Here is an 18,747-nt window from a genome sequence, read left to right as displayed (position 1 = left end):
CCCAATTGAAGCATAAAAACAGGTTAGGAAATACTATATATACAGTTATACACATTTAAAAACAATAGGCCTGTGGGCCTCCACAGTCAAAAAAAATTTTGGGGGGGGGGGTGTGTGGAAGGCCTAGTATTCATAATAATGAAGCTACATCTATATAATAAAGGGACATTATGGATTCTATTCCAATTTGTTATCAGATGGCAATAGCAGAATCAAATATTTAGAAAATAAAATATTGTTAATGGCAAAGAAAATGAAAGATAATAATATTACCTTAACAATAATGATGGCTATGACTCCAACGACAATAAGGAAGAGTAAAGCCATAATACATTTATCAGTTGCAACCTAATGAAATAAATGAGGTAAGTAAAATACGTAACAACTAATAGTCAATATATGACAAGAACTGGAAGAAGATACTTTTAGAGATTGACCTGCCTACCAAGTTCCTTCACAAGTTGAGAAGCTTTCTTGATCGAGAAATGGATAGAGTCCAGCTCATTAACAACCTGACCCATTTGTTCAGTCTAAACATAAATATAATAGACTTCTTTAGTTCCATGGCAATGAAAATTTTTGAAAGATTAAACGAAACAAAAGAAAAGGAGAGATTTGATATGACTAAATAAACTGCCATGAAGTCCATTTTTTTAAAGCTGAAAAACTACACACCTGTGCCTTGAGTGCTGCCGCAGTCTCTGTTCCAAAATTGACAGTGTCTTGAACAGTCCACAACAAACAACGAGATACAGAAATTATTTTTCTTTTGCAATGATTCCATACTTTAAAAACAGTAAAACTAATTTTATATTTTCTTACTCTTTTTTTTAGAGGCGGGGGGTGGGGATATGAAGTACAAGAGTTAGTTAAGATTTTCCATAAATAAGACAGAGGAAACCATGATCACACTTCAAAATAGCCTATGAAACTTATCCATTTCCAACTTGCCAAAATAAATAAAGTTATTTCATAACAAAATGATCATCAGAGAACATCCAACCTTTTTTGACCTCTCGATGGCTTGATCAGTCTCATCCATCATCCGGTTTCCACTACCTACTAGCTGTTGATTTGTCATGGCTGCAGACATATAGCCACTGCCTCAGCATTAAATATACTTTATAATTGAGAAACATTTAACATATAAAGTACTTGAAGTAACATATATTGGTATGAAATATATCAAACACAGGGCATGCTTCCAGATTAAACTTAAAGATATGCATTGGTTACTTTAAAAATGGAAATTTACAATTTTTGAACCATCAAAAAGATATTTTACATAATATTACTGTGACACTGATTTCATGATGCCAATGAGAGTGAGACTAACATTTTTATATTGTCATTTCTTCTTTACTTTTCACGTTTGTGTGCACAGCACTCACTACATTGCACACAAAGATATTCTCAAAGATAAAACAAAAGCCTTAAACTATAAAATCATTGATATATCATCCAGCAAGATTAAAGCCATCAAATTGGCAAGCACTAAGGGGACTATAGTGTTACTTGCAGCCATCAATGCTAACTCCATCTGTAATGCATATTACAATGAATCACTAGAGAGACACAGAGTTTTTAATTCAATATGAAATATTAAACTGCCGTGAAATCCATTTTTTTTTAAAGCTGACAAATTACACACCTGATCCTTGAGTGCTGCTGCAGTTTCTGTTCCAACATTGATGGTGTCTTGAACAGTCTACCACAAACAAGGAGATACCGAATTTATTTTTCTTTTACGATGATTCCATACTTTTTTGAACAGTAAAACTACTTTTATGTTTTCTTACTATTTTTTTTGGGAGGGGTGGGGGGTGGGGGGAGATATGAGTTAGTTAAAAACATTCCATAATTTGTTCAGGTCTTGATACAAACCAGTGCAAGTGATGCTCAAGGCAAAGCTAAAAAGACTAGTACATTTTAGAAATACAAGATAAAATTCCACCTATAACCTTCTACAAGGAAATAGAGAAGAATGATAGGAAATAATGATACACTTGAAAATAAACATTCCATAATTTGTTTAGGTCTTGATGCAAACTAGTGCAAATGATGTTCAAGGCAAAGCTAAAAAAACTAGTACGTTTTAGAAATACAAGATACAATTCCACCTGTAACCTTCTATAAGGAAATAGAGGAGAATGAGAGGAATTAATGATCACACTTCAAAATAGCCTACAAAACTTATCCCTTTTCAACTCACCAAAATAAATAAAACTAATTTCCTCACAAAATGATTATGAGAGATAATCCTACCCCTTTTAACCCCCAATGGCTTGATCAGTCTCATCCATATCCGGTTTCCATTATCTATTAGCTGTTGATTTCTCATGGCAGCATGCCTTAGCATTAAATATACTTCATAAATGAGAAACATTTAACATATAAACTATAAAGTACTTGAAGCAACATATATTGATATGAAATATATCAAAAATAGGGCATGATTCCCGATTAAACTTAAAGGAAAGCATTGGTTACTTTAGAAGTAGCAATTTACAATTTCTGAACCATAAAAAAGGTAGATGTTAACAAATATACTTTAGACACAATACTGCTGTGACACTGATTTCACAATGTCAAGGAGAGTGGTTTTTTCATATTATCATTTCTATCTTAACTTATCATGTGTGTTTTTGTGCACTCACTAAATTGTATAAAAAGAATTCTCAAAAATAAAAATAAAAAAACTATAAAATCATCAAAATATCATTAAAGCCATCAATTTGGCCAAGAGCATAGGGTTTTAAAGAGTTACTTGCACCAGCAAATAGCAGCCATCCACGGTAACTTCATCTGTAATACACATTACATCAAACACAACCACTAAAGTAGCTACCCAAACCAACTTCACTGTGAGGCATATGAAGCTGGCATCTTTTCAGCTGATACAGAAACTATTATAATTATTTCTATTAGACAAAATTCTAGGACAAATCCACAACCAAATAGAAATGTGTTTATCAGGTATCCAAGAATTACAACAAAAATGCATAAGCCATAGGTTTGTATGACTATTTAAACCCATAACTAACTCTTATTTTAGCATGAAAGGCAGCCAAGAGTAGTAGACACATTAGTGAAAACTAGCACATGGGTGAAAAAGATGTACACTTACACGGTGCTAGCAAGACATTATCTTCCCCACATCCTTTGGTGCCACGATCAAAGAGATCAATTCTCTTGTTTTCAAGATTTGACACAAATCTGTATCCACAACAAATTGAAAACAAAATTATCTCTGCTGCTTTAAGAGCCAAAATAATGGTAAATTGTGACTGATGTTAACTTACTGCTTTTTAAGAGTAACCTATGATCTGCATAGAGTATGAACATCTTTCAGTGCATTTGGAATACAAGATTTAATCAACTGATATAAAACTAAAATTTTGGAAAAAATCTATAATATCTAAAGGCTAAATAGAAATAAAGATAACAACACACCATTGACTGTTTTTTCTCATTCAGCATCTTGTTAGTGACTGGATGATTTCTACTCTCCAAATCCTTGGTTTGTCAGGTGAACACGTCGATAACCCTGAAAAGGCAAGACTAAATTGTCTTTCTAACTAGAAAATAAAAACTAACAAAAATGGAAAAGGATAAACACCTGTTTTATATGGGTAACTAGAAGTCACACACCTGCATAGGATTCAACCCATGAGCTATCCTCCACCTCTTATTTAGGTAGGGAGGAGACGGCATTTGACCCAAGGAGCATTTGCAAAAGGAAAATGAAAACACATACAAAACATCAACTACAGCAGCAGAAGCATTATATAAGACTGTTTTCTAAAGAGTTTTTGCTAAGCCATTAATATTATCCCAAATACCCATCGATGTTTGAACCAGCGACCTCACCACCCATCCCATACTTGTCTCAGATCACCAGTTTTGTTAAGTAGCAACTTTCAAGCATCAATTAGTAAAGTAAAACGTTTTCTTTGGGAAGAAATTAAACATCCAAGGTTATAGGCAAATTTTAATTATATCTAGATCTTAACATTGCATAAGTCCTTAAGCATATTATTTACTGAGTTTTACAGGATGTTCATGGTATTGAAATTGGAAATAGCTTAAATGGGGTGTAGATCCAGAATCTCTGTCCTACATTGCAATATATAACATCTATGTACAAGACTCAATGTTTCACTGTAAGTGACAGTGAATCTATAGTTGATACAACAAACATAAGCGATACGCAATAGCTCGCCTTTTAACAAGGCCTATTAAGAGTTAAAACCATATACTGCAAACATTTAAACTCTACTGAATTACAAGTGTCATGAGTCATGACATGTCATGTCAGGTTAAGAAATATGACTACCAGTGAGACAGTCGACCTATGTCTGCAGGGTAGTTCACATTATGGATGCTGGTTGTGGGTTTGCTAGTTTCTGCATACTATCCCCTGGGATATACAAACACATGTCCTTTGCACCGAAAGATGATAGGATGAAAACCCAAAGGAAGTGTTGGTGCGTACTAAATACAGAAAATTCATTGTACAAATTATAACACAATACCATTGAAAAATTGTAATATTTATTCACTTCTCATTCTTTGATTACCAAACAGAAAAAAGTTTTGCAAACTTCAATTCACTTTTTTGTTACTTTTCTTTTTCTAACTTCAATTACATGCAAGCGTGCAAATCATAGAGCAAAATCAACATCTAAGGAGCCAAGCTAGGAGACTTTTGTAAATCAATATGAATAATAGTCCCAAACGCCAGTAAGGAAAAAAGAAAACATTATTATATATGTCGGACCGTTGGTGAAAAAGAAAAACAAGAATTATAACAAACCGTTACCGAGGGACAAGAAATCTCAATATGCATTTGTATTGTAGTAGAAGTTTAACAGAGCATTACATATGCTTAGCCCAAAATAAAATAAAATTAACAGAAAAGAAATGCTAGTATATGTCCAAAAAGAAAAAGAAAAAAGGAAACAACTAGATTATATAATGGTAGGAAGAAAGACGATAACTCACAGGTGAAGGATGAGGAAAAAAAATCTCCTTGACTGGATTCCTCACAATCTATGCCCATGTCCCATCCTCCAAGTGTTCCTCCCAATCATCCGAGTCTTTGATTTGATGTCTTGCTTGTCAAACAAACGGAACCCTACTGTCTCCACCTCCACGTTCCAGGTGGATATTGTAAACTCAACTTCATGGAATCCCTTCTCATCAATAGACCAGCCAGGGGTTTCCAGATCGAAGAAATTCAAATAGTGCAGGCTCAGCGCAAGGTGATGCGATTCAATTTTACCATATTCTGGCGCAATACGTTGAAACCATACTTTATTCGATTTGATTTCAATCAGATAATGTGAGTGATTATAATGCTCGCAGGGTACAAAAACAACACACAAAAGAATTGCCCACAACTCATCAAACCCCAACCGAGGCAATTGCATGTTCACTGAATAATCGCATCTGTGGAAACTTGGAGATGCCAAAACTGAACTATCAAGTATGTTGGCCGTTTCAAATCCATTTGGAATTTCTTTTCCAGGAAGAACGTAAGGTAATCTCCCCACTAATTTACCACTTAGTAGTCCCTGAAATATACAAAGCGTGATGTTGAAAATTACATTATAAAAAATAATAATAATAAAAAATTAAAACCAACACACAGACAGAGATAGCTAAATAGATAGATATATACTGAAGAAGAATATTAGGTAATTTCCCAAGTACATGATATTTAGAAAACAGAGAGAGAAATACCTTGACACAGAATTGAATATTGAAGCAATTGACACACGCGACACAGAAATCAAAGTGACGACACCAGAAGGGACAATTTTTTGGGCTTTCTGGGAATCTCTCCAGTGAGGTACAATTGTTTACATTTATAGTACAATCTTGTGACCGAATATCTGGTAACCATCGAAGCCTCTTGCAACCATCCAAGTCGAGCCTTGTAATTCTAGAGAGTTGAGACTTGAGAGATGCTTTCAGGAAGACACAAAAGATTTTTGCAATCACTTAAATCCAAATGCTGAAGGGCAGTCAAACGTCCAACGGAAGATGGCAACAATTCTATTGCTATTCCTCTTAGAGAAAGATTAAACAGGCTTTCAAGATTCCTTAGATTCTCTGGCAAGTTGACAAATTTTGAGCATTCAAAAAGATGAAGATTTTTTAGCATCTTCAAACTACAAATGTTGCTAGGAAGACACAAGATTTTTGCAATCACTTAGATTTAACTCCTGAAGGGCAGTCAAACGTCCAACGGATGATGGGAACACTTCTATTGCTGCTCCTTTTAGAGAAAGAACAAACAGGCCTTCGTTTATCTAACTTCAATTATACGTAGGTGTGCAAATCATTGAGGAAAATCAACATCTGAACAAGGCAAGGTGTCTTTTGTAAATTTCTTCAGCATGAACCACAGACCCAAATGCCGGAGCCGGTAAGGAAAAAAGAAAACATTATTATATACGTCGAACAGTAACAAAGAATTACAAAAAAACCGTTACAGGGGGACAAGAAATCTCAATATGCATTTGAATATTAGTAGAAGTTTAACAGAGCATTACACATATGCTTAGCCAAAAAAAAGAAGAAGAAAGTTGATAACTCACAGGTAAAAGAAGTGAAGAAAAGAATTCCCCATCATCCTCATCATGGGCTTCGCATATTTTGGTTGGGATCTTCAAACCCTAGATTTCATCACCAACTGAAGAAAGCATCTCAATTGGGATCTTCAATGTCTTGCTTTTATACCACACGAAGCCCAATTTTCTCCACCTCCATGCGCCCGGTCTCTATTTCAAGCTCAACTTCATGGAATCGCTTATTATCAATCTCTGTTGGAAGTAAACATTCCTTGGACAGACTATGCAGCCAAAGATGATGCGATTCCACTTTAACATATTCTGACATATAATATGTACGAGACCATTCCCCTCCATATTCTGCCGTAATTTTAATAAAAAAAGTAGGGTCTCCAAGTCCAAATGCGTAATAAGTCATTAGGCATTCATCCACTTCAAAGAGATAGTCCAGTTGGTAATCATGATTACGCTCCTCGGTGGGTTTAAAAACAATGCACAAAACAATTCCCCACCACTCATCACACCCTGACCCTGACCCAGACCCAGGCAATTGTATCTTCACTTTTTTTTATTATAGTGGGTCCCACAGATGAATAATAACGAGAGGCCACTAAAGTATCAGATATGTTTGCTTTTTCAAACCACTTCGGAATTTCCCTTCCAGGAATAATATAACCTTTTGGAACTTGTTGACTACTTTGTCCCTGAAATATACAAACCATGATCTTGGGGCTAAATAAATAAAACCCAACACATAGACAGAGACAGAGACAGGTGATATTTAGAAAACACACAGAGATTAGAGAGAGAGAGAGATACCTGAAACATGTTACTTAAGTTTTGAATATTGTTAGCCAATTCGAAGCAGTTGAAACACTGGACAGTGAAATTCCTATAAGATGACCAGTGGAAATGATTTGGTGATCCTGGCAATCTCCCCAGTGAGGTACAATTGTCTAGGCATATAAATTCAACTTTGGATGGAATATTTGGTATTGATTGGAGGTCTTTGCAACCATCCAAGTAAAGATGTGTTAGCCTAGAGAATTGGGAGATGCTTTCAGGAAGGGAAATGAAATCATTTCCCCTTAGATATAACTCCGTCATAGAGATGCAGTCAATACCGCTTGGAATTTCCGAAAGCTGGCAGTCACTGAGATCTATCTCGCGACTTCTTGGCATAGAAGTCAATGAAGATGGTGACAAATGACATCCTTTGAAAGATACTCTCCAGACCTTTTCAAGGTGAATGGTGGAGGAAGGTAACTCTTTTATAGCAGTTTCACCCAAAAAAAGCCACTTTAGGCTTTCCATATTCCCCAGGTTCTCCGGCAAGTTGGCAATTTTTGAGCATCCAATAAGATCAAGACACTCTACCTTCTTCAAATTACAAATGGTGCTTGGAAGAAACACAAGATTTTTGCAATCTTCTAGTTTTAAATACTTAAGGGCAGCCATACATTCAATAGATTACCCCTTTTTTTTGTTCCTTATGAGAAAGAGAAACCACAAATAAAGTCACATTGTTCAGAACTCAGGGGCAAGTGTTGGGTATGTAGGGCAAAGATGTTCTAGGTACAGATAATTTTTTTTTCCCAAGCCAACAACAGAGCAAAGTAGACATTGTTCATAAAACCATGGCTATAACAAAGGAACAAGACAGAGAAACTTCTAAAATAAAAAAAATAAAAACAAAAAAAGAAGCATTAAAGCTATACTTGAGTAGAGAGTAAAAAAAGAGGCATAAATAAACAAGCATTCACAGCCAAGTGAGCCAAGTTCTCAGTAAATACAACACAAAAGATGGAGGAACATGGAAAAAACAAAAAATATCAAAATAAAACCCAACAAATGGAGGGGCTGATTTTGGGTCTCACCGGAAACAAAAATCGGTGAACGGAGTTGTGTATATCTCAGGCTGAAGGTGCTAATCGGCGGAATTGGAGCTCTGCTTCAGTTATTGAAGTGTGCTGTGGGTTTGAGAGAAGGAAAAGGGAAAGTGAGATGAAAGTAGTGAGGAAGCATGGGCAGTTGAGGAAGTTCTTACAAAATATTCGTTAAAACCTTTTATATTATGTTTAGTTGCACTGGATGAGAGGAAGTAGAAAATGGGAAAATTGATAGAAGCTGGGGATTCCACACATTTTTCCAAATTTTGTTTTTGTCTGATTTGAAAGAAAAAAGAGAAATGATTAACTTTTTATACAAGAATAATCTTGTACCCTTGTAAAAGTATAAAAAAGTTATGAATATTTTTGTAAAATTACTTTTAATTCTTCCTAATGAATTATTCATTTATAATTTACAAAAAATAAAAAATAAAATAATTTTTTAGCATTATTTTTTCCTTGGGTTTTTTTTTTTTCAAATCTATTCCCTTAATTTTTTTTCCCTTTCTTTAAACATAGTGTTAATTTTAGAGAGTAATTGAAAATTTCACACCCCCTTCGTAATATTGTATTGTGGTGGACCTCACACAGATTCACGAGTCTTTTAGCTGAATATTGCAAAAAATTGAGTTTATTGGTGATATAGGTACTGTTCAAAGTTATTTGGAAAAATGAGGAAAGAGAGTGAATTTCGGCAACGGTGTTGCTGAAATTGCAAGAAAAAGTATGAGAGAGAGTAAAGATAAGTGATGTGATGGAGGAGGGAGAAAAAATTGAATTTCGGTAATGAGATTACCGAAATTCTTGCTGCCCAAGTGAGTGTGAAGTGCCCGAAGTGTTAGTGCTATGTGGAGTGCCCAAAGGGAAAACAATTGTGGCAACCAAGTTGCCAAAATTGTAGGGAAGGGAGGAGAGAGAAAATATGAATTGTGGCAACTAAGTTGCTGAAAATGGGAGGGAAGAAAAAAAAAAAAAATTGTGGCAACCAAGTTGCCGAAATCTTGGGGAGGAATTTAAAAAAAAAAATTGTGGCAATTGATTTGTAACGATGGCATTGCCAAAATGGAGGGAAAAAAAATTTGTGGTTGATTTGTGGCATTTTATATAACTAAAATTGATTTCCTAATTATTATAACACATAATAAATAATTAGGCGTAAATGCATTTTTAATCCCTACATTTTGATTTTTTTTCCATTTTAGTCCCTACATTTTATTTTTACCACTTTTAATCCCTAAACCAATTAACGTGAGACATTTAAGTCTTTAAAGCACCATTCCATTACTATCCAACTCACAAATTCTCCTCACACAAATGCATACATGGAAGCCCTACTAAAAAACAAATTTGAATGACAATTGAAATCCACAACTCAGACGCAGAGTTTCCTTGTATGGATTGTGTTACAAAGGCCCTGTTTGGTAGGTGTGTTCTAACACACATTTTCACATTTTAAACAACATTACACACATTTTTATATACTTTTTCACCTACACGTATATCAAAAATACTCAAACAACATTACTCAAACTCCTCTATACAATTGTTCACGTGCATTCTACTGTTCACATGCCTAAATTTACTGTTCATGTCCTATAAACACAAAAAAAAAGAAAAAAAAAAAGAAAAAGAAAAAGAGAGAGACATGTGAAGCACAAAATGCCCTTCCCAAATGCTCACTTTATGTCACTTTGCTTCTTTTGTTAGCTTGCGTCAGCCAAATAAGATGGGTAGGTTAGGTCATAGGTGTAAGTAATTACTAGGTAGGTGTGAAAAGTTTTCTTTCTCAAAAAAAAAAGAAAAAAAAAAAGATCAATTGTCCCATCAAAGTATTAATGTCTCAAAAACACTTAAACAACATTACTCAAACTATTCTATACACTTGTTTGCGCGCATTTTACTATTTACATACCTAAATTTACTGTTTATATCTCATGAAAAAATAAAAAAGAGACATGTGAAGCACAAAATGCGCTTTTATTAGCTTGCGTCAGGCAAATAAGAAAATGCGCTTTTGTTATGTCACTTTGCTTCTTTTGTTAGCTTGCGTCAGCCAAATAAGATGGGTAGGTGAGGTCATAGGTGTAGGTAATTACTAGGTGTGAAAAGTTTTCTTTCTCAAAAAAAAAAAAAAAAAAGATCAATTGTCCCGTCAAAGCGTCAAAGTCTCAGGCGACTCTTTTTAATCCATGAAATAGTGACTATGCAACTTTTCTATCATCTATGATATGTAGTGCAAGGTGACATAATGGGTCTCAAAATGCAAATTTCCTATAACGGATATTATTTTTACCTATTAAATTATTGTTTTCCAAACTAGGAAATGGCACTTTGGAATTTAGATGGACTCCACATGGTACTCATGATAGCATGTGATGGTTGATTGTATTAGGACCCAATATGTCAGTTTGCTTCTTTTGTTAGCTTGCGCCAGCCAAATAAGATGGGTAGGTGAGGTCATAGGTGTAGGTAATTACTAGGTGTGAAAAGTTTTCTTTCTTAAAAAAAAAAAAAAAAAAAGATCAATTGTCCCGTCAAAGCGTCAAAGTCTCAGGCGACTCTTTTTAATCCATGAAATAGTGACTATGCAACTTTTCTATCATCTATGATATGTAGTGCAAGGTGACATAATGGGTCTCAAAAAGCAAATTTCCTATAACGGATATTATTTTTACCTATTAAATTATTGTTTCCCAAACTAGGAAATGACACTTTGGAATTTAGATGGACTCCACATGGTACTCATGATAGCATGTGATGGTTGATTGTATTAGGACCCAATATGTCACTTTGCTTCTTTTGTTAGCTTGCGTCAGCCAAATAAGATGGGTAGGTGAGGTCATAGGTGTAGGTAATTACTAGGTGTGAAAAGTTTTCTTTCTCAAAAAAAGAAAAAAAGAAAAAAAGATCAATTGTCCTGTCAAAGCGTCAAAGTCTCAGGCGACTCTTTTTAATCCATGAAATAGTGACTATGCAAATTTTCTATCATCTATGATATGTAGTACAAGGTGACATAATGGGTCTCAAAATGCAAATTTCCTATAACGGATATTATTTTTACCTATTAAATTATTGTTTCCCAAACTAGGAAATGGCACATTGGAATTTAGATGGACTCCACATGGTACTCATGATAGCATGTGATGGTTGATTGCATTAGGACCCAATATGTGACAAGTTTCACATCAACTTTTCTGCCCCATCAATATGTGGCATTAGCAAGAACAAAGAGCGAGGGAGAGGGAGAAAAGCTCCGATTTTTATAGAGAAGAGATAAGTATCAATAGAAAATGTCAGCAAAGGATAGAGATAAAATTCACTGAGATTTCAAGAGAGAGAGAGAGAAGATTATGTTACAATAAAAAATAGGCGAAAAACTCATTTTCGTCCCTACATTTTCACGCGATTCCCACTTTGATCTCTATTTTTTTTTCCGCTACTTTTAATTCTTATCCTGAAAAATGCGTCTCGTTTTAGTCATTTCCATTAGTGCCCTAACGGCCCCGTCCTACGTGGTAGACAGAACTATTAAAATAATAATAATAAATTTTATTTTGACATTAAAAATGCCACATCAGCATTTAAATTAAAAAAATTAATCTATTAATTTTAATTAAATAAAAAAATTAAAAACAGAATTAAAAATAAAAAATCACATGAATTGATATCTAAGTGTGTCTTGAACGAGAACAACAAGAACATAATCCCAGATCTAAAAATACAAACCCAAAAATTAAAATCCAGAAATTAAAATTTTCAAAATCACCATTTTCTCAACTCAGCAAAATCATCAAATCCTAAAGCCCCAAAGTACCAAATCAATCCAAAAATACAACAAATCCAAACAAAAAAAAAATCTCAAACTCAGAAAAACCCATCAACCACCACGTCTGAAGCAAGCCATGAACCTAGGGACAATTACAGTGACCAAACCCACCAATAAATCACAAACCCATACATTCCGAGCAAGAATCAGAAGCACAAGCACTAGAAGAAGCAAAGGTTGAGACTTTAGCTGAGGATGAAGATGAAGAAGAGTCACTGTCTGGGATGCCTGGGGAAGACGAAGAGACAGTGACCCATGAAAGATTCGAACCCGAAGAAGAAGAAGACGACCCGAATACCCACGAGAAGGAGCCGGGTATGGAAGAGTCAAAGTTCCGAGAAAGTCAACAACGAAAGCCTGAGAGAGAAAGAGAAAGCTTAGTGTTACTAGATTGCTTGCTTCTAATGATGTGTGAGCCAAAGCTTTCCATGGAGGTATCCAAAGAAACCTGGGTTTGGTCACTGTGATTGTCCCTGGGTTCGTGGCTTGCTTCAGACGTGGTGGTTGATGGGTTTTTCTGAGATTTTTTTTGTTTAGATTTGTTGTGTTGTATTTTTGGATTTATTTGGTACTTTGGGTATTTAGGATTTGATGATTTTGCTGGGTTTGAGAAAATGGTGGTTTTGAAATTTTTAATTTTTGGATTTTAATTTCTGGGTTTGTGTTCTTAGATCTAGATTTGTGTTCTTGTTGTTCTTGTTCAAAACACACTTAGATCTAAAATTATATGATTTTTTATTTTTAATTCTGTTTTTATTTTTTTATTTAATTAAAATTAATAAATTAATTTTTTTAATTTAAATGTTGATGTGGCATTTTTTAATGCCAAAATAAATTTTTTTATTATTATTTTAATAGTTCCATCTGCCACATAGGACGGGGCCGTTAGGGCACTAACGGAAAGGACTAAAACGAGATGCGTTTTTCAAGATAAGGACTAAAAACGGTGGAAAAAAAAGATAGGGACCAAAATGGAAATTTCGTGAAAATGTAGAGACGAAAATGAGTTTTTTGCCTAAAAAATATTTAAATAATAAGTTGGTCATAGACTCGCGGGTACAATGAGAAAAATGGAACAGGTGAAACAAGAAATATTAAAAATATAAAATAAAGTTGGATTTTTGTTTTAATGTTTTAGAAATCAGAGGTGTGGCTGTCGTTAGAGAACTTAATGGGCAGGCGGGCTAATGGGAAAAGAGAAAAATTAAAATTGATGGTCTGTACTTTGTTTGACCATGGTGAAATTTATTAAACATCAGAGGTTGAAAACTATCTCTAAAAAAAAGTTTGTTGTGGTTTGTAAGATATGTTTATTCGGCTTTTTGTTTAGGACTAACCTAATTTTTGTGAGGCATGTTGTGGATTCAACTATGTAGTTGGCACCCCTTTCTCTCTCCCTTGTGTGTGTGTTTGTTTCTCAAAAAAAAGAAAAAAAATTGGGTAGCCGGATGTATCCCTAGCATTATTCATAAGCTAATATTGATGATTTATTATTGCTAACCTCTAATGTTGATGTCATAATTTATAAAAATCTTAAAATTAAAATTTGAAAAATCACCAAAATTAGCATTAGTTTATTGCAAATCTCAAATTGCATCTACAGAGATAAGATTACGATGCGAATAAATGTGATGAAATTTTATGAGCTTTACGTTAAGCATTGTCCCCCTTTTAGGTTTGTACCCTGACTCCGTCCTAGTGCATTGATACACAGTTCAAGATGTATTGTTGGATGCTAATGATTTTGTGTGGTACGCCAAGAGTTATTCGTTGAAAGTACAATAATTTAGTATTGTCGGATACCAAACCAAATGATCGTATCAAAACTTAAAAGCAAATCAAATTCACGAAGTGAGAAAGAAAATATAGTTAGATAAGAGAATTGAAACAAGATATACGGCTTGTTCATACTGAGGAGAGTCAGAGTGGTTTTCAAAGTTGGGTCACTAATGCACATGACCAGGTCACATCAGCTCGAATGCGTGGCAAGCAATGAAAATGTTAGATGTTTGAATAAAAGACAATAAAGAAACCTTGCTAAACGTGGTGAGGCTTTTGATTAACCTTCACTAGGTCTGTTTGGATATAACTTATTTTGATAAAATTAAAAACTGAAAACTGAAAATACTGTAGCAAAATAATTTTTAAATGTGTGAATAGTACTGTGGGACCTATTTTTAATGAAAAAGTTGATAAAAAGTGGAGTTTGTGGGACCTATGAACAGTGCATAAGTGCACTGTTCACAGAAGAACGGGTAAACCATTGCAGCTAAAAAGAAAAAAAAAAAAAACTGAGGAAACGCAGACGCAGCACTAATAAGTGCTATCCAAACGAGCATTATATAAACTGGAGAAAAGTCTTTTGAAGAAAATCGAACTCTGAGCATATGATAAACATTATAGTTTAAACCATTGTTATGAATACCGTTTCGGACCCAGTTTCGGTTTGTCTAGTGGAACGAAATATTTCGGTACTGGATAATTTCAGTGTACCGTTTCAGGGTATTTCGGATTCCAAAAAAATAATATATATATATATATATAATTTCATATCCTATTACTTTTTATACTAAAAAAAAAACATAAAAGTTATATTTTCATACATTTATAAAATTTGTTATTTTAAGATTAATCTATTTAATTCATTTAAAATATTATTATTTTAATTAAAATACTTATTAATTTTTTTAATGCAAAGGCAAATTTGAAGTAAGCCTGGACAGTGGCTGCATAATTTGACTAAAGCACACCGCCCAAGCCAACTCTATTTACAACTTTTTATATTATTATATTTTTCCTCACCCACCATATTTCACTTTCTTCCTATTTTTAATTTGTTCTCTTCTGTTTTCTCTCATCCACACACGTCTACTGTATCTAACTACTTGACATTTACACTACCCACTTTTGAATTCTATCCCATCTTTTATGAGATCTACACGTTAAAACTGACACACTATCTTATCTTTTCATGACTTTCATCTTTCTTTTTATTTTTTTACTCTCACACGCAACTTATCTCAGTTATCCTCTCAAGTCTTTTCTCTCTTCTGTATTCTCCACTCTCTCTCTCTCTCTCTCTCTCTCTCTGATGGATATCCAGATATGTTAAGCATGACTGCGTTTAACATGGATGCTCAGTTGTTCTGCTTGTGCAGTCAAAATGCTGGAAAATTAAAGGCTCTCTAGTCTAGTCTACGAAAATTGATTAAGGCTCCTTCATCCATGTAACCTTGTCTGAGAGGAATAAGAACTTACATGGAAAAAGAAGGAAATAAAAAAAGGACGAGATAAATTGAATGATAAAAGAACAAGTCATTTTCATGCAAAATTAGATAAGAGAATTGAAACAAGATATACGGCTTGTTCATACTGAGGAGAGTCAGATTGGTTTTCAAAGTTGGGTCACTAATGCACGTGACCGGGTCACATCAGCTCGAATGCGTGGCAAGCAATGAAAATGTTAGATGTTTGAATAAAAAACAATAAAGAAACCTTGCTAAACGTGGTGAGGCTTTTGATTAACCTTCACTAGGTCTGTTTGGATATAACTTGTTTTGACAAAATTAAAAACTGAAAACTGAAAATACTGTAGCAAAATAATTTTTAAATATGTGAACAGTACTGTGGGACCTATTTTTAATGAAAAAGTTGATAAAAAGTGGAGTTTGTGGGACCCATGAACAGTGCATAAGTGCACTGTTCACAGAAGAACGGGTAAACCATTGCAGCTAAAAAGAAAAAAAAAAAAAAACTGAGGAAACGCAGACGCAGCACTAATAAGTGCTATCCAAACGAGCACTATATAAACTGGTGAAAAGTCTTTTGAAGAAAATCGAACTCTGAGCATATGATAAACATTATAGTTTAAACCATTGTTATGAATACCGTTTCGGACCCTGTTTCGGTTTGTCTAGTGGAACGAAATATTTCGGTACCGGATAATTTCAGTGTACCGTTTCAGGGTATTTCGGATTCCAAAAAAATAATATATATATATATATAATTTCATATCCTATTACTTTTTAAATTAAAAAAAAAAAACATAAAAGTTATATTTTCATACATTTATAAAATTTGTTATTTTAAGATTAATCTAATTAATTCATTTAAAATATTATTATTTTAATTAAAATACTTATTAATTTTTTTAATGCAAAGGAAAATTTGAAGAAAGCCTGGACAGTGGCTGCATAATTTGACTAAAGCACACCGCCCAAGCCAACTCTATTTACAACTTTTTATATTATTATATTTTCCCTCACCCACCATATTTCACTTTCTTCCTATTTTTAATTTGTTCTCTTCTGTTTTCTCTCATCCACACACGTCTACTGTATCTAACTACTTGACATTTACACTACCCACTTTTGAATTCTATCCCATCTTTTATGAGATCTACACGTTAAAACTGACACACTATCTTATCTTTTCATGACTTTCATCTTTCTTTTTATTTTTTTACTCTCACACGCAACTTATCTCAGTTTTCATCTCAAGTCTTTTCTCTCTTCTGTATTCTCCTCTCTCTCTCTCTCTCTCTCTCTCTCTCTGATGGATATCCAGATATGTTAAGCATGACTGCGTTTAACATGGATGCTCAGTTGTTCTGCTTGTGCAATCAAAATGCTGGAAAATTAAAGGCTCTCTAGTCTAGTCTATGAAAATTGATTAAGGCTCCTTCATCCATGTAACCTTGTCTGAGAGGAATAAGAACTTACATGGAAAAAGAAGGAAATAAAAAAGGACGAGATAAATTGAATGATAAAAGAACAAGTCATTTTCATGCAAAATTAGATAAGAGAATTGAAACAAGATATACGGCTTGTTCATACTGAGGAGAGTCAGATTGGTTTTCAAAGTTGGGTCACTAATGCACGTGACCAAGTCACATCAGCTCGAATGCGTGGCAAGCAATGAAAATGTTAGATGTTTGAATAAAAGACAACTTATCTCAGTTTTCCACTCAAGTCTTTTCTCTCTTCTGTATTCTCCTCTCTCTCTCTCTCTCTCTCTCTGATGGATATCCAGATATGTTAAGCATGACTGCGTTTAACATGGATGCTCAGTTGTTCTGCTTGTGTAGTCAAAATGCTGGAAAATTAAAGGCTCTCTAGTCTAGTCTATGAAAATTGATTAAGGCTCCTTCATCCATGTAACCTTGTCTGAGAGGAATAAGAACTTACATGGAAAAAGAAGGAAATAAAAAAGGACGAGCTAAATTGAAAGATAAAAGAACAAGTCATTTTCATGCAAAATTAGATAAGAGAATTGAAACAAGATATACGGCTTTTTCATACTGAGGAGAGTCAGATTGGTTTTCAAAGTTGGGTCACTAATGCACGTGACCAGGTCACATCAGCTCGAATGCGTGGCAAGCAATGAAAATGTTAGATGTTTGAATAAAAGACAATAAAGAAACCTTGCTAAACGTGGTGAGGCTTTTGATTAACCTTCACTAGGTCTGTTTGGATATAACTTATTTTGATAAAATTAAAAACTGAAAACTGAAAATACTGTAGCAAAATAATTTTTAAATGTGTGAATAGTACTGTGGGACCTATTTTTAATGAAAAAGTTGATAAAAAGCGGAGTTTGTGGGACCCATGAACAGTGCATAAGTGCACTGTTCACAGAAGAACGGGTAAACCATTGCTGCTAAAAAGAAAAAAAAAAAAAACTGAGGAAACGCAGACGCAGCACTAATAAGTGCTATCCAAACGAGCACTATATAAACTGGTGAAAAGTCTTTTGAAGAAAATCGAACTCTGAGCATATGATAAACATTATAGTTTAAACCATTGTTATGAATACCGTTTCGGATTCTGTTTCGGTTTGTCTAGTGGAACGAAATATTTCGGTACCGGATAATTTCAGTGTACCGTTTCAAGGTATTTCGGATTCCAAAAAAATAATATATATATATTTATATATATAATTTCATATCCTATTACTTTTTATATTAAAAAAAAAAACATAAAAGTTATATTTTCATACATTTATAAAATTTGTTATTTTAAGATTAATCTAATTAATTCATTTAAAATATTATTATTTTAATTAAAATACTTATTAATTTTTTTAATGCAAAGGCAAATTTGAAGTAAGCCTGGACAGTGGCTGCATAATTTGACTAAAGCACACCGCCCAAGCCAACTCTATTTACAACTTTTTACATTATTATATTTTTCCTCACCCACCATATTTCACTTTCTTCCTATCTTTAATTTGTTCTCTTCTGTTTTCTCTCATCCACACACGTCTACTGTATCTAACTACTTGACATTTACACTACCCACTTTTGAATTCTATCCCATCTTTTATGAGATCTACACGTTAAAAATGACACACTATCTTATCTTTTCAAGACTTTCATCTTTCTTTTAATTTTTTTACTCTCACACGCAACTTATCTCAGTTTTCCTCTCAAGTCTTTTCTCTCTTCTGTATTCTC

General features: G+C 33.9%; 1 protein-coding gene across 4 annotated transcripts in view; it reads right to left on the bottom strand.

The window, feature by feature from the left end:
- Positions 1 to 1,011: 1,011 nt before the first annotated feature.
- LOC115973134 overlaps positions 1,012 to 18,747 on the bottom strand; it is a 69,117-nt gene continuing 51,381 nt past the window's right edge. For 2 of the 4 annotated variants that reach the window (XM_031093381.1, XM_031093379.1), the window contains exons 4-8: positions 3,454 to 3,547; positions 3,303 to 3,326; positions 3,128 to 3,216; positions 1,652 to 1,708; positions 1,012 to 1,083 (exon numbers count right to left, since the gene is read on the bottom strand). The gene's annotated coding sequence lies outside the window, so the exon portion shown is untranslated. Of the gene's footprint in view, positions 1,084 to 1,651; positions 1,709 to 2,657; positions 2,806 to 3,127; positions 3,217 to 3,302; positions 3,327 to 3,453; positions 3,548 to 18,747 lie in introns of those variants that run through there. The other 2 variants (XM_031093380.1, XM_031093383.1) reach the window with 2 other exon arrangements.

Source organism: Quercus lobata, unplaced genomic scaffold (genome assembly GCF_001633185.2).
Source record: "Quercus lobata isolate SW786 unplaced genomic scaffold, ValleyOak3.0 Primary Assembly Scq3eQI_12, whole genome shotgun sequence".
NCBI lineage: Eukaryota > Viridiplantae > Streptophyta > Magnoliopsida > Fagales > Fagaceae > Quercus > Quercus lobata.
Note: the sequence above shows the minus strand (reverse complement) of the source record. Positions and strands in the feature narration are given on the sequence as shown.